Source organism: Schistocerca cancellata, chromosome 11 (assembly GCF_023864275.1).
Source record: "Schistocerca cancellata isolate TAMUIC-IGC-003103 chromosome 11, iqSchCanc2.1, whole genome shotgun sequence".
Classification (NCBI taxonomy): Eukaryota; Metazoa; Arthropoda; class Insecta; order Orthoptera; family Acrididae; genus Schistocerca; species Schistocerca cancellata.
Window position 1 is genome coordinate 82,932,967 of NC_064636.1, and position 16,788 is coordinate 82,949,754.

A 16,788-nucleotide genomic window follows, 5' to 3' on the forward strand; every position below is an offset into this window, starting at 1 on the left:
GAACTGTGGTATCGTGTTGAAGCTGCGTGGGCAGCTGTACCTATACACGCCATCCAAGCTCTATTTGACTGAATGCCCAGGCGTATCAAGGCCGTTATTACGGCCAGAGGTGGTTGTTCTGAGTACTGATTTCTCAGGATCTATGCACCAAATTGCGTGAAACTGTAATCACATGTCAGCTCTAGTATAATATTTTTGTCCAATGAATACCCGTTTATCATCTGCATTTCTTCTTGTGTAGCAATTTTAATGGCCAGTAGTGTACTTTATAATAGCATTTACGACGTTCATCAAGTACCAGGCAGCATCCCTGAACAACAATAACAGCGTTGTTTTATTTAAATTATTAGGACAAAGTAGATACAATTATGACTACTGCCCACCGCGAAGTTGGATTCCGCATGGTGACGTTGTGGGCGCGTCACGCGGTAACAGAACGCGGTAAGGAGAGATGACACGGATGGGGGATAATCCTAGCGAACATATGGGCTGAAAATAGGGAAATTCATTGAGATAAGCGGCTTTGGCAGAGGGCAGATTATTATTACGCAGAGCATGTGAACGAATATCTCGAAAAAGGTTAAGCTGGTCGAATGTTCACGTGCTACTGCCGTGACTATCTACGGAAAGAGGTGGAAGGACAGTGAAACTACCACTAGGCGCTAAATGGTTGGACGTCCACGACTCTTCATAGACCGTGGTTCAAATGGTTCAAATGACTCTGAGCACTATGGGACTTAACTTCTGAGGTCATCAGTCGCCTAGACAGGACTACTCAAACCTAACCAACCTAAGGACATCTCACACATCCGTGCCCGGGGCAGGATTCGAGCCTGCGACCGTAGCGGTCGCGCGTTTCAAACTGTAGCGCGTAGAACAGCTCGACCACAGCGGCCGGCCAGAACGTGGTGTTCGTAGGTTTGTTTGCTCTATAAATATGTCGAGGTCAAAACATGTTTAAACAAAGCTGAAATCTCTTTATCGAAACTTTTTCCGATGAGAAACAATGATTCCGAAAGTGGAATCTTTGCGAACAACGACACTACATCGAAACTAACATATCAGAATTGATCAGTTCGAGTGATTTCAGTTTGCCAGTGAAGTCCACAGAGTTACGTATATTATGAGCGCATCGCCGGACGGAGTGGCCGAGCGGTTCTAGGCGCTACAGTCTGGAACCGCGTGACCGCTACGGTCGCAGGTTCGAATCCTGCGTCGGGCATGGGCGTGTGTGATGTCCCTAGGTTAGGTAGGTTTAAGTTTTTCTAAGTTCTAGGGGACTGATGACCTCAGAGAGATTCGAGCGCGATTAGAGAGATTCGAGCGCGCACGGAGGCTTTGGGACAGTCGTTCTTCCCGCGAACCATACGCGAGTGTAACAGAAAAGGGAGGTAATGACAGTGGCACGTAAAGTGCCCTCCGCCACACCCCGTTGGGTGGCTTGCGGAGTATAAATGTAGACGTAGAAGTTAAGTCCCGTAGTACTCAGAGCCATTTGAACCATTTGATGAGCGGATTTTCCCACCGGAGGCCTTAATAACGATGCCGTTAGGCACGATCATGGGTTGGAGAGCCGATGTTATTCACTATTGGACGCAGAGGATCACCATTCTTGTGGATCTTTGGAAGTCCATAAAGTCTTGGAGGCACCGCACCACTTGGTTTCAATCTTCGCACAACTTCTGGTCGAAGGAGGGGAGGCGTTCAGAAGCGAAGTAGTCTTCCTTACCTCCTGGTTGGTGGGGTCTTTATTGTTCTTCCGGTATGTGCAGTCACTCACTAAACTGTTCATTTTATGATGATAATCGTCACGAGAAATTAAAACAGTGGTATTACCTTTTATCAGCTGTAAGAACCACCGTCTCGGTATCCTAGCGTTAGTATGGCAGTCAGTACGTTAGTCTGTTTCGATGTAGTGTCGTTGTTCACAAAGGTTCCTCTTTCTGAATCATTGTTTCTCACTGGAAAAATTTTTGATAAAGATACACTACTGGCCATTGAAATTCCTACACCAAGAAGAAATGCAGATGACAAACGGGTATTCATTGGACAAATATAATATACTAGAACTGACATGTGATTACATTTTCACGCAATTTGGGTGCATAGATCCTGAGAAATCAGTACCCAGAACAACCAACTCTGGCCGTAATAACGACCTCGATACGCCTGGGTATTGAGTCAAACAGAGCTTGGACTGCGTGTACAGGTACAGCTGCACGTGCAGCTTCAACACGATACCACAGTTCATCAAGAGTAGTGACTGGCGTATTGTGACGAGCCAGTTGCTCGGCCACCATTGACCAGACGTTTTAAATTGCTGAGAGATCTAGAGAGTGTGCTGGCCAGGGCAGAAGTCGAACATATGCGGTCGTGCATTATCCTGCTGAAATGTGGGGTTTCGCAGGGATCGAATGAAGGGTAGAGCCACGGGTCGTAACACATCTGACATGTAACGTCCACTGTTAGAAGTGCCGTCAGTGCGAACAAGAGGTGACAGAGACGTGAAACCTATGGCACCCCATACCATCACGCCGGGTGATACGCCAGTATGGCGATGACGAATACACGCTCCCAATGAGCGTTCACCGCGATGTCGCCACACACGGATGCGACCATCGTGATGCTGCAATCAGATTCTCGATTCATCCGAAAAAATGACGTTTTGCCATTCGTGCACCCAGGTTCGTCGTCGGGTACACCATCACAGGCGCTCCTGTCTGTGATTCAGGCGTCAAGGGTAACCGCAGCCACGGTCTCCGAGCTGATGATCCGTGCTGCTGCAAACGTCGTCGAACTGTTCGTGCAGATGGTCGTTGTCTTGCAAACGTCCCCATCTGTTGACTCAGGGATCGAGACGTGGCTGCACGATCCGTTACAGCCGTGCGGATAAGATGCCTGTCATCCCGACTGCTAGTGATACGAGGCCGTTGGGATCCAGCACGGCGTTCCGTATTACTCTCCTAAACCCACCGATTCCATATTCTGCTAACAGTCATTGGATCTCGACCAACGCGAGCAGCATGTCGCGATACGATAAACCGCAATCGCGATGGGCCACAGTCCGACCTTTATCAAAGTCGGAAACGTGATGGTACGCATTTCTCCTCCTTACACGAGGCATCACAACAACGTTTCACCAGGCAATGCCGGTCAACTGCTGTTTGTGTATGAGGAATCGGTTGGAGACTTTCCTCATGTCAGCACGGTGTAGGTGTCGCCACCGGCGCCAACCTTGTGTGAATGCTCTGAAAAGCTAATCGTTTGCATATAATAACATCTTCTTCCTGTCGGTTAAATTTGGCGGCTGCAGCACGTCATTTCGTGGTGTAGCAATTTCAATAGCCAGTAGTGTATTTCAGCTTTGTTTAAACATGTTTTGACCTCGTCATATTTTTTATTCAATAATGAATTTTATGGACTTACGGTGTCTTCATGGGTAGTCCTTTTGTCGCCTTTGATGGTCAACTCCGTTATGGAGGACTTCAAGGAGAAGGCGCTGGAATCTGCTGGCTTGAAGCGCACAGCGTTTTGGAGGTATGTTGACGACACGTTTGTAGTTTGGCCCCATGGTGAAGACAAGTTAAAAGAATTTTTAGATCATCTCAATTCCATCCACAGGAAAATTCAGTTCACGATGGAAATCTGAAAAGATGGATGCCTTCCATTTTTGGATGTGTTGGTACGGCGCAAATATAATGGCACTTTGGGACAAGCAGTATATCGAAAACCGACCCATAGGGTTTTATACACTCCTGGAAATTGAAATAAGAACACCGTGAATTCATTGTCCCAGGAAGGGGAAACTTTGACACATTCCTGGGGTCAGATACATCACATGATCACACTGACAGAACCACAGGCACATAGACACAGGCAACAGAGCATGCACAATGTCGGCACTAGTACAGTGTATATCCACCTTTCGCAGCAATGCAGGCTGCTATTCTCCCATGGAGACGATCGTAGAGATGCTGGCGCCTCAGTTGGACCAGCGTTCGTGCTGGACGTGCAGACCTCGTGAGACGACGCTTCATCCAGTTCCAAACATGCTCAATGGGCGACAGACCCGTAGATCTTGCTGGCCAGGGTAGTTGACTTACACCTTCTAGAGCACGTTGGGTGGCACGGGATACATGCGGACGTGCATTGTCCTGTTGGAACAGCAAGTTCCCTTGGCGGTCTAGGAATGGTAGAACGATGGGTTCGATGACGGTTTGGATGTACCGTGCACTATTCAGTGTCCCCTCGACGATCACCAGTGGTGTACGGCCAGTGTAGGAGATGGCTCCCCACACCATGATGCCGGGTGTCGGCCCTGTGTGCCTCGGTCGTATGCAGTCCTGATTGTGGCGCTCACCTGCACGGCGCCAAACACGCGTACGACCATCATTGGCACCGAGGCAGAAGCGACTCTCATCGCTGAAGACGACACGTCTCCATTCGTCCCTCCATTCACGCCTGTCGCGACACCACTGGAGGCGGGCTGCACGATGTTGGGGCGTGAGCGGAAGACGGCCTAACGGTGTGCGGGATCGTAGCCCAGCTTCATGGAGACGGTTGCGAATGGTCCTCGCCGATACCCCAGGAGCAACAGTGTCCCTAATTTGCTGGGAAGTGGCGGTGCGGTCCCCTACGGCACTGCGTAGGATCCTACGGTCTTGGCGTGCATCCGTGCGTCGCTGCGGTCCGGTCCCAGGTCGACGGGCACGTGCACCTTCCGCCGACCACTGGCGACAACATCGATGTACTGTGGAGACCTCACGCCCCACGTGTTGAGCAATTCGGCGGTACGTCCACCCGGCCTCCCGCATGCCTACTATACGCCCTCGCTCAAAGTCCGTCAACAGCACATACGGTTCACGTCCACGCTGTCGCGGCATGCTACCAGTGTTAAAGACTGCGATGGAGCTCCGTATGCGTCGGCGAACTGGCTGACACTGACGGCGGCGGTGCACAAATGCTGCGCAGCTAGCGCCATTCGACGGCCAACACCGCGGTTCCTGGTGTGTCCGCTGTGCCGTGCGTGTGATCATTGCTTGTACAGCCCTCTCGCAGTGTCCGGAGCAAGTGTGGCGGGTCTGACACACCGGTGTCAATGTGTTCTTTTTTCCATTTCCAGGAGTGTATGTTGACCCCACGACACCGTCAGTTGCGATTGCAGTCGGCACGGGAGCCGACCGTCGATCAATGAAAACGTGTCGGTTCTTCAGGTGAGTCACATTTTTGCTACACTGCGTCGCTGGTCGTCTCCACAAACGCCGCTATCGAGGTGAACGGCGGCTCGAAACGTGCAGTGCGCCACGGAGCTGGTGGGAGCTGTCTTAAGCTACGAGAGAGATTCTCCTGCGCCCGCATCAGACATGTGGTAGTAATCGAAGACACGCTTTCAGCTGCCAACACCTGTATCCCTACATGCTTGATTTCCCCGGGGACGACGTCATCTTTCAGCAGTACAGCTGTCCGTGTCTCGGAACCAGAACCGTGATACAGTGAATCATTCCATGTAGGCTTTCACGGCCGGCGTCTTCATCAGTAAACACTTCCGGGCTAAGTTGCCGTGGTCGATCTGTAGCACTTCTTCTCCCTGACGTTTCGTTCTCAACTACGGAGAACATCTTCCGAGGTGAGTCGACGACTGGCTGCTAGGAGTTTTTTTTTTCCTTTATTGGGTTTCGATTCCCCCTAAAGGGGGCGGGCTGGCAGCAGCTTATTACGCCGCTCTTCAGCCTACAGAAGTTGTTTTAAAAAGAAGAACCGACACGTTTTCATTGATCGACGGTCGGCTCCCGTGCCGACTGCAATCGCAACTGACGGTGTCGTGGGGTCAACATACACTCCTGGAAATGGAAAAAAGAACACATTGACACCGGTGTGTCAGACCCGCCACACTTGCTCCGGACACTGCGAGAGGGCTGTACAAGCAAAAGATAAAAGCGGTGACTTAAAGGCAAAAATGGCAGAAAATTCTGGAGCATAAAACATAAAACACAGGGTCGATGAAGCTAATAGAACACACAGGAAGCAGAAAAACAACAGACAGACAATTAAAAAAACACGGCGACAGTCTGGGTTCTGTTCGCAAGAGATATAAAAAGCACACCCAGCGACAGCATGATTTCTGTTCGCAACACTGTGGAAGGACGCACAACACCGAACACTCACTTAAACACTGCGCTAAAAGTTGGCACAAATACAACATACCACACCCGAGAGCAGGTGGGGGAAACTGATCAGATGACGGGAAAAAGGGGGGGGGGGAAGGAGAGGAAAAGTGAAGGGGGAGGGGGAGCTGCTAGGAGCTGGGGCCGCCGCTTATATAGAGATCGTAGGAGGCGCCACCACACGTCACGTGGCGTCGATGTGCAGCTATCTCTGTCGCTTGGGACACATCGACAAATCGGCAGTAGCGGAACATGTTTTTAAGGATAGAGATCACGAAATAAAATTTGGTGGAACAAGCGTGCTAGCGAGGACGTCGCACTATTATAAACGTATGTATAGAGAGGCAATTGAAATCCACAAACATCAATACAATTTTAATCGTAAAGAAGAAGGATTAAAATTGGATAAGATATGGCGGTCGACGTTGCATCAATCACGTGACAATCGATTGCCTGCAATCGAGAGAACAGACGATAGCCAGAGATAGCGGCACATCGACGCCACGTGACATGCGGTGGCGCCGCCTACGATCCGTGATACAGTGGTGTGTGGAGCATTATAGTGAACTCACGTTGATGTCTAGGCGACGAAATTCGCCTGATGTAAATCCTAAGCGACGCCATCACCACGTACACAGATCAGCGGCCCGTTATTAACCGAATTACAAGATATGTGGGCAATGGCCTTGCCGCAGTGCCTACACCGGTTCCCGTGAGATCACCGAAGTTAAGCGCTGTCGGGCGTGGCCGGCACTTGGATGGGTGACCATCCAGGCCGCCACGCGCTGTTGCCATTTGTCGGGGTGCACCCAGCCTCGTGATGCCAGTTGAGGAGCTACTCGACCGAATAGTAGCGGCTTCGGTCAAGAACACCATCATAACGACCGGGAGAGCGGTATAAAATGGAAATGTCGTGTGGCTAGGGCCTCCCGTCGGGTAGACCGTTCGCCTGGTGCAGGTCTTTCAATTTGACGCCACTTCGGCGACCTTGCGCGTCGATGGGGATGAAATGATGATGATTAGGACAACACAACACCCAGTCCCTGAGCGGAGAAAATTTCCGACCCAGCCGGGAATCGAACCCGGGCCCTTAGGATTGACAGTCTGTCACGCTGACCACTCAGCTACCGGGGCGGACGGGACAGCGGTGTGCTGACCCCACGCCCCTCCTATCCGCATCCTCCACTGAGGATGACACGGCGGTCGGATGGTCCCGGTCGGCCACTCGTGGCCTAAAGACGGTGTGCTTTTTACATGATCTGTGCGTAGACATCTAGAGCCAGATACCTCCACAAACCTACCAACGAACTGTCGGATCCCTGATACGCAGAATCAGTGGTGTACTTCGTTCCAAAGACGGCAAGCAATTTATTAAGCCGGTGGTCATAATGTTTTGGGTCATTAGTGCATGTCCACAGTTCGTGGTCTGGTGGCTAGCGTTGCTGCCTCCGGATCACGGTATTCTACATCTACATTTATACTCCGCAAGCCACCCAACGGTGTGTGGCGGAGGGCACTTTACGTGCCACTGTCATTATCTCCCTTTCCTGTTCCAGTCGCGTATGGTTCGCGGGAAGAACGACTGTCTGAAAGCCCCTGTGCGCGCTCTAATCTCTCTAATTTTACATTCGTGATCTCCTCGGGAGGTATAAGTAGGGGCAACAATATACTCGATACCTCATCCAGAAACGCACCCTCTCGAAACCTGGCGAGCAAGCTACACCGCGATGCAGAGCGCCTCTCTTGCAGAGTCTGCCACTTGAGTTTGTTAAACATCTCCGTAACGCTATCACGGTTACCAAATAACCCTGTGACGAAACGCGCCGCTCTTCTTTGGATCTTCTCTATCTCCTCCGTCAACCCGATCTCGTACGGATCCCACACTGATGAGCAATACTCAAGTATAGATCGAACGAGTGTTTTGTAAGCCACCTCCTTTGTTGATGGACTACATTTTCTAAGGACTCTCCCAATGAATCTCAACCTGGTACCCGCCTTACCAACAATTAATTTTATATGATCATTCCACTTCAAATCGTTCCGCACGCATACTCCCAGATATTTTACAGAAGTAACTGCTACCAGTGTTTGTTCCGCTATCATATAATCATACAATAAAGGGTCCTTCTTTCTACGTATTCGCAATACATTACATTTGTCTATGTTAAGGGTCAGCTGCCACTCCCTGCACCAAGTGCCTATCCGCTGCAGATCTTCCTGCATTTCGCTACAATTTTCTAATGCTGCAACTTCTCTGTATACTACAGCATCATCCGCTAAAAGCCGCATGGAACTTCCGACACTATCTACTAGGTCATTTATATATATTGTGAAAAGCAATGGTCCCATAACACTCCCCTGTGGCACGCCAGAGGTTACTTTAATGTCTGTAGACGTCTCTCCGTTGATAACAACATGCTGTGTTCTGTTTGCTAAAAACTTTTCAATCCAGCCACACAGCTGGTCTGATATTCCGTAGGCTCTTACTTTGTTTATCAGGCGACAGTGCGGAACTGTATCGAACGCCTTCCGGAAGTCAAGAAAAATAGCATCTACCTGGGAGCCTGTATCTAATATTTTCTGGGTCTCATGAACAAACAAAGCGAGTTTGGTTTCACACGATCGCTGTTTCCGGAATCCATGTTGATTCCTACATAGTAGATTCTGAGTTTCCAAAAACGACATGATACTCGAGCAAAACACATGTTCTAAAATTCTACAACAGATCGACGTCAGAGATATAGGTCTATAGTTTTGCGCATCTGCTCGACGACCCTTCTTGAAGACTGGGACTACCTGTGCTCTTTTCCAATCATTTGGAACCTTCTGTTCCTCTAGAGACTTGCGGTACACGGCTGTTAGAAGGGGGGCAAGTTCTTTCGCGTACTCTGTGTAGAATCGAATTGGTATCCCGTCAGGTCCAGTGGACTTTCCTCTGTTGAGTGATTCCAGTTGCTTTTCTATTCCTTGGACACTTATTTCGATGTCAGCCATTTTTTCGTTGGTGCGAGGATTTAGAGAAGGAACTGCAGTGCGGTCTTCCTCTGTGAAACAGCTTTGGAAAAAGGTGTTTAGTATTCCGGGTTCGATTCCCGGCCGTGTTGGAGATTTTCTCTGTCCAGGGACTGGGTGTTTGTGTTGTCCTTATCAATCGTTAACATGGCGAGACTGGACTGTGTAAAGATTGGGACTTTGTATGGTTGCTGGCAAACGCGCAGTTGAGCACCCCACAAACCAATCATCATCATCATCATCATCATCATCATCATCATTCAATATTGACTTCTGCCGACATCTGTTAAGCCGCACTAGGGCACTTGAGCGTGTACTAAGTGTATAGAATCTAACAAAATTCGCGAAATTCTTAATGTTCTGCACTTCTGACGTAATTGATTGCAAAGAAAAATCGATAAAAGGTACTATTATGCAAGTTATTGCAGTATATGCACTGAAGCTATTCCCAGTCCCATCGGCCGAACAGAGCAGCCACAGCTCGCGCTGTATGCGCCCGCGCATTGTCGTGCAAAATGATGGGTGGGTTGTGCAGAAAGTGTCGCGGCTTCTTTCGCAAAGCTGGTCGCGAGTGATGCTGCAAAAACGACCAGCTTTGGAAAGAAGTGGCGACACTTTCTGCGCAACCCACCCATCATTTTGCACGACAATGCGCGGGCGCATACAACGCAAGCAGTGGCTGCTCTGTTCGGCCGATGGGACTGGGAAGTACTGTACCATCCACCATACTCCCGGGACTTAGTCCTCGGGACTTTGACTTGGTTCCGAAGATGAAGGAACCATTTCATGGCATTCGCCTCAGAACTGTTCCGGAGATTCGACAGGCAGTAGACCGCTCCATTCGCACCATCAACGGAACAGGTTGTGCTAGCTGTATACTACGCCTTCCACATCGCTGGGAACGGGTTCTACACAACGATGGTGACTACTTTGAAGGAAAGTAACAGGGGCAAACGTGTATCTGTTGTGAATAAGTGGTTGCCACTATTTAACTTCCAACCTTAAACCTTTTAGGTAAAATTGAAACAGGTGATAAGGGGTTCAGAACTGATTATATTGAGACAGGGAACCAATGGTCGGAAACGGACATTTATTGTGCTCAACGTACATCACGTAACAACAACGTAGCTGACAGTAATTGTACAAAGCGACAACCGCCAGTCTGAGAGCATGTATTGCAACTGCGTATGCAGTTCTGTCGCATACTCTCAAAGATCCCCCAGGAATGCTGTTCATCAATGGTGGCACAAAAGGCCGAATCACCAGACTGACGTACAGTTTTGGTGTCTGGGTGCGTGAGGTAACCACCAGAGGTTCCTGCTGTCATACGATATCGCTCCCCACACCGTAATTCCAAGTGTAGGTCTAGTATGTGGGCAACGACCTTGCCGCAGTGAATACACCGGTTCACGTGAGATCACCGAAGTTAAGCGCTGTCGGGCGTGGTCGGCACTTGGATGGGTGACCATCCAGGCCGCCATGCGCTGTTGCCATTTTTCGGGGTGCACTCAGCCTCGTGATGCCAATTGAGGAGCTACTCGACCGAATAGCAGCGGCTTCGGTCAAGAATACCATCATAACGACCGGGAGAGCGGTGTGCTCACCACACGCCCCTCCTATCCGCATCGTCCACTGAGGATGACACGGCGGTCGGATGGTCCCGGTCGGCCACTCGTGGCCTGTACACGGTGTGCTTTTTACATGATCTGTGCGTAGATGCCACATACCCCGACAAACCTACCAACGAAATGTCGGATCCCTGATACGGAGAATCAGTGGTGTTTCGTTCCAAAGACGGGCAAGCAAGCAATTAAGCCGGTGGTAATAATGTTTTAGCTAAAATAGTGCATGTCTGCTGTTGGTGGTCTAGTGGGTAGTGTTGTTGCCTCTGGATCACGGTATCGCGTGCTCGATTCTGGGCCGTGTTGGAGATTTTATCTGCCCAGGCACTGGGTGCTTGTGTTTTCATCATCGTTAACATGGCGGGGCTGGACTGTGTAAAGATTGGGACTTTGTATGAGTGGTGATAACCGCGCAGTTGAGCACCCCACAAACCAAACATCATCATCACCAGTGAATATTGACTTCTGCCGCCATCTACTATGCCGCACTAGGGCACTTGAGCGTATATTACGTGTATAGACTGCAACAAAATTCGCGAAATTATTAATGTTCTGCATTTCTGGCGTAATTCATTGCACAGAAAAAATCGATAAAAATGTATTATGCAAGTTATTGCATATATGCACTGAAGCTAGAAAAATGATGTAATATGCTTTTTAAAGGTTTCCAAAGACGTTAGCCATATTTGGGATTTGAAATGAACCAGTGGCAACAGATGACAGTTTGTGCTGGATCGGAACCCAAATCCGGATCTCCTACTTAACGCGAGCGGTTGCTTAGACACAATCGGTCATCCGAGCACACTTCCCATACGACCCAAACAGCCAGCTAGTTCACGCTACTAGCGTAGCGTCACTCACCCATGAAACCCTTTTTCGCCATTTGGGATTCCCGGAAGCGATTGGACTTGGCGTGCATCCACCGTGAACGAACTGATCTTTAGTCGTCGCACCTTATACAGGGTGGTCCATTGATAGTGACCGGGCCAAATAACTCACGAAATAAGCATCAAACGAAGAAACTACAAAGAACGAAACTCGTCTAGCTTGAAGTGCGAAACCAGATGGCGCTATGGTTGGCCCGCTAGATGGCGCTGCCATAGGTCAAACGGATATCAACTAGATTTTTTAAAATAGGAGCACCCATTTTTTATTACATATTCGTGTAGTACGTAAAGAAATATGAATGTTTTAGTTGGACCACATTTTTCGCTTTCTACATCTACATCCATACTCCGCAAGCCACCTGACGGTGTGTGGCGGAGGGTACCTTCAGTACCACTATCGGTTCTCCCTTCTGTTCCTGTCTCGTATTGTTTTGGAAAGAAGGATTGTCGGTATGCCTCTGTGTGGGCCCTAATCTCTCTGATTCTTTCCTCATCTCTTCGCGAGATATACTGCTTGACTCTTCGGTGATGGTATGTTCTCGAAACTTTGACAAAAGCCCGTACCGAACTACTGAGCGTCTCTCCTGCAGAGTCTTCCACTGGAGTTTATCTATCATCTCCGTAACGCTTTCGCGATTACTAAATGATCCTGTAACGAAGCGCGCTGCTCTCCGTTGGATCTTCTCTATGTCTTGTATCAACCCTATCTGGTACGGATCCCACACTGCTGAGCAGTATTCAAGCAGTGGGCGAACAAGCGTACTGTACCCTACTTCCTTTGTTTTCGGATTGCATTTCCTTAGGATTCCTCCAATGAATCTCAGTCTGGCATCTGCTTTACCGACGATCAACAATATATGATCATTCCATTTTAAACCACTCCTAATGCGTACTCCCAGATAATTTATGGTATTAACTGCTTCCAGTTGCTGACCTGCTATTTTGTAGCTAAATGATAAAGGACCTATCTTTCTGTGTATTCGCAGCACATTACACTTGTCTACATTGAGATTCAATTGCCATTCCCTGCACCATGCGTCAATTCGCTGCAGATCCTCCTGCATTTCAGTACAATTTTCCATTGTTACAACCTCTCGATACACCACAGCGTCATCTGCAAAAAGCCTCAGTGAACTTCCGATGTCATCCATCAGGTCATTTATGTATATTGTGAATAGCAACGGTCCTATGACACTCCCCTGCGGCACACCTGAAATCACTCTTACTTCGGAAGACCTCTCTCCATTGAGAATAACATGCAGCGTCCTGTTATCTAGGAACTCCTCAATCCAATCACACAATTGGTCTGATAGTCCATATGCTCTTACTTTGTTCATTAAACGACTGTGGGGAACTGTATCGAACGCCTTGTGATAGATGCTTTGTGATAGATGGCGCTGTAATAGTCTCAAACGTGTAAGTACGTGGTATCACGTAACATTCCACCAGTGCGGACGGTATTCGCTTCGTGATACATTACCCGTGTTACAATGCACCGTTTACCAACTGGGAAAAGGTCGATATCGTGTTGACGTATGGCTGTTGTGATCAAAATGCCCAACGGGCGTGTGCTATGTGTGCTGCTCGGTATCCTGGACGACATCATCCAAGTGTCCGGACCGTTCGCCGGATAGTTACGTTATTTAATGAAACAGAAAAAGTTCAGCCACATGTGAAACGTCAACCACGACCTGCAGCAAATGATGATGCCCAAGTAGGCGTTTTAGCTGCAGTCGCGGCTAATCTGCGCATCTGTGGCAGACAAATTGCCCGGGAATCGGGAATCTCAAGAACGTCGCTGTTGAGAATGCTGCATCAACATCGACTACACCCGTACCATATTTCTATGCACCAGGAATTGCATGGCGACGACTTTGAACGTCGTGTACAGTTCTACCACTGAGCACAAGAGAAATTCTATTTAGCGACGCAGCGTCATTCACCAACAGCGGTAACGTAAACCGACATGATATGCACTATTGGGCAACGGAAAATCCACGACGGCTGCGACAAGTGGAACATCAGCGACCTTGGCGGGTTAATGTATGGTGCGGCATTATGGGAGGAAGGATAATTGGCCTCCATTTTATCGATGGCAATCTAAATGGTGCAATGTATGCTGATTTCCTACGTAACGTTGTACCGATGTTACTACAAGATTTTTCACTGCATGACAGAATGGCGATGTACTTCCAACACGATGGATGTCCGGCACATGTCGCGTGCGGTTGAAGCGGTATTGAATAGCATATTTCATGACAGGTGGATTGGTCGTCGAAGCACCATACTGTGGCCCGCACGTTCACCGGATCTGACGTCGCCGGATTTCTTTCTGTGGGGAAAGTTGAAGGATATTTGCCATCGTGATCCACCGACAACGCCTGACAACATGCGGCAGCGCATTGTCAATGCATGTGCGAACATTAAGGAAGGCAAACTACTCGCTGTTGAGAGGAATGTCATTACTCGTGTTGCCAAATGCACTGAGGTTGACGGACATCATTTTGAGTATTTATTGCATTAATGTGGCATCTACAGGTAATCACGCTGTAACAGCATGCGTTCTCAGAAATGATATGTTCACAAAGGTGTTGGTGTAGGGTAAGGTGTCGAAATTGAGTGACTGTAGGAACATAAAATATGACTTAGACAAATTTTCCAGTTGGTGCGATGAATGGCAGCTAACCCTAAATGTGGAAAATCTAAGTTAATGCTGATCAGTAGGAAGATGAAGCCTGTAATTTCTCGTATACAGTATTACTACTGTCCTGCTTGATACAGTCAAGTCGTTTAAAAATCTCGGTGTAGCGTTAAAAAGCGATATGAGGTGGAAAGATCATGTGAGAACTGTGGTAGGAAACGTGCATGACCGACTTCGGTTTATTGGGAGTATTTTGGGAAAGTGTTCACCTGTAAAGGAGACCGTATATTGGACTGTGGTGCGACCTATTCTTCAGTGCTGCTGGATTCTTTGGGATCCATACCAGGTCGGATTGAAGAAACCACATATAGGACACTAGTGCGACCAGTTCTTGAGTACTGCTCGAGAGTTTGGGATCCGTACCAGGTCGGATTCAAGGAACCACATATAGGACGCTAGTGCGACCAGTTCATGAGTACTGCTAGAGAGTTTGGGATCCGTATCAGGCCGGATTGAAGGAACCACACATACGAGTGCGACCAGTTCTTGAGTACTGCTCGAGAGTTTGGGATCCATATCAGGTCGGATTCAAGGAACCACATATAGGACGCTAGTGCGACCAGTTCATGAGTACTGCTAGAGAGTTTGGGATCCGTATCAGGCCAGATTGAAGGAACCACACACACGAGTGAGACCAGTTCTTGAGTACTGCTCGAGAGTTTGGGATCCGTACCAGGTCGGATCGATGGAACCACACACAGGACGCCAATGCGACCAGTTCTTGAGTACTGGTCGAGAGTTTGGTATCCGTACCAGGTCGGATTCAAGGAACCACATATAGGACGCTAGTGCGACCAATTCTTGAGTATTGCTCGAGAGTCTGGGATCCATACCAGGTTGGGTTGATGGAACCACATATAGGAGGCTAGTGCGACCAGTTCTTGAGTACTACTCGAGAGTTAAGATGCGTAACAGGTCGGATTGATGGAACCACACATAGGACGCTAGTGCGACCAGTTCTTGAGTACTGCTCGTGAGTTTGGGATCCGTACCAGGTCGGATTGAAGAAATCGCACATAGGACGCTGGTGCGATCAGTTCTTGAGTATTGCTCGAGAGTTTGGGATCCGTACCAGGTCGGATTGAAGGAACCGCACATAGGGCGCTAGTGCGACCAGTTCTCGAGTATTGCTCGAGAGTTTGGGATCTGTACCAGATCGGATTGAAGGAACCGCACATAGGACGCTGGTGCGACCAGTTCTTGAGTACTGCTCGAGAGTTTGGGATCTGTACCAGGTCGGATTGAAGGAACCACACATAGGGTGCTAGTGCGACCAGTTCTCGAGTATTGCTCGAGAGTTTGGGATCCGTACCAGGTCGGATTGAAGGAACCACAGGACGCTAGTGCGACCAGTTCTCGAGTATTGCTCGAGAGTTTGAGATCCGTACCAGATCAGATTGAAGGAACCACACATAGGACGCTGGTGCGACCAGTTCTTGAGTACTGCTCGAGAGTTTGGGATCTGTACCAGGTCGGATTGAAGGAACCACACATAGGGTGCTAGTGCGACCAGTTCTCGAGTATTGCTCGAGAGTTTGGGATCCGTACCAGATCGGATTGAAGGAACCGCACATAGGACGCTGGTGCGACCAGTTCTTGAGTACTGCTCGAGAATTTGGGATCTGTACCAGGTCGGATTGAAGGAACCGCACATAGGACGCTGGTGCGACCAGTTCTTGAGTACTGCTCGAGAGTTTGGGATCTGTACCAGGTCGGATTGAAGGAACCACACATAGGGTGCTAGTGCGACCAGTTCTCGAGTATTGCTCGAGAGTTTGGGATCCGTACCAGGTCGGATTGAAGGAACCGCACATAGGACGCTGGTGTGACCAGTTCTTGAGTACTGCTCGAGAGTTTGGGATCCGTACCAGGTCGGATTGAAGGAACCACAGGACGCTAGTGCGACCAGTTCTCGGGTATTGCTCGAGAGTTTGGGATCCGTACCAGATCGGATTGAAGGAACCACACATAGGATGCTGGTGCGACCAGTTCTCGAGTATTGCTCGAGAGTTTGGGATCCGTAAAAGATCGGATTGAAGGAACCACACATAGGACGCTGGTGCGATCAGTTCTTGAGTACTGCTCGAGAGTTTGGGATCTGTACCAGATCGGATTGAAGGAACCACACATAGGACGCTGGTGCGATCAGTTCTTGAGTACTGCTCGAGAGTTTGGGATCCGTACCAGGTCGGATTGAAGGAACCGCACATAGGACGCTGGTGCGATCAGTTCTTGAGTACTGCTCGAGAGTTTGGGATCTGTACCAGGTCGGATTGAAGGAACCACACATAGGGTGCTAGTGCGACCAGTTCTCGAGTATTGCTCGAGAGTTTGGGATCCGTACCAGATCGGATTGAAGGAACCACACATAGAACGCTGGTGCGATCAGTTCTTGAGTACTG

The 16,788-nt window shown here is 49.0% G+C and overlaps 1 protein-coding gene and 2 pseudogenes across 1 annotated transcript in view; all 3 read left to right on the forward strand.

The window, feature by feature from the left end:
- Nucleotides 1-16,788, forward strand: part of LOC126108235 (uncharacterized) — an 839,799-nt gene that overhangs the window by 237,928 nt on the left and 585,083 nt on the right. The gene's annotated exons all lie outside the window — the stretch shown is intronic.
- Nucleotides 6,841-6,958, forward strand: LOC126108996 (5S ribosomal RNA; annotated as a pseudogene).
- Nucleotides 10,552-10,669, forward strand: LOC126109044 (5S ribosomal RNA; annotated as a pseudogene).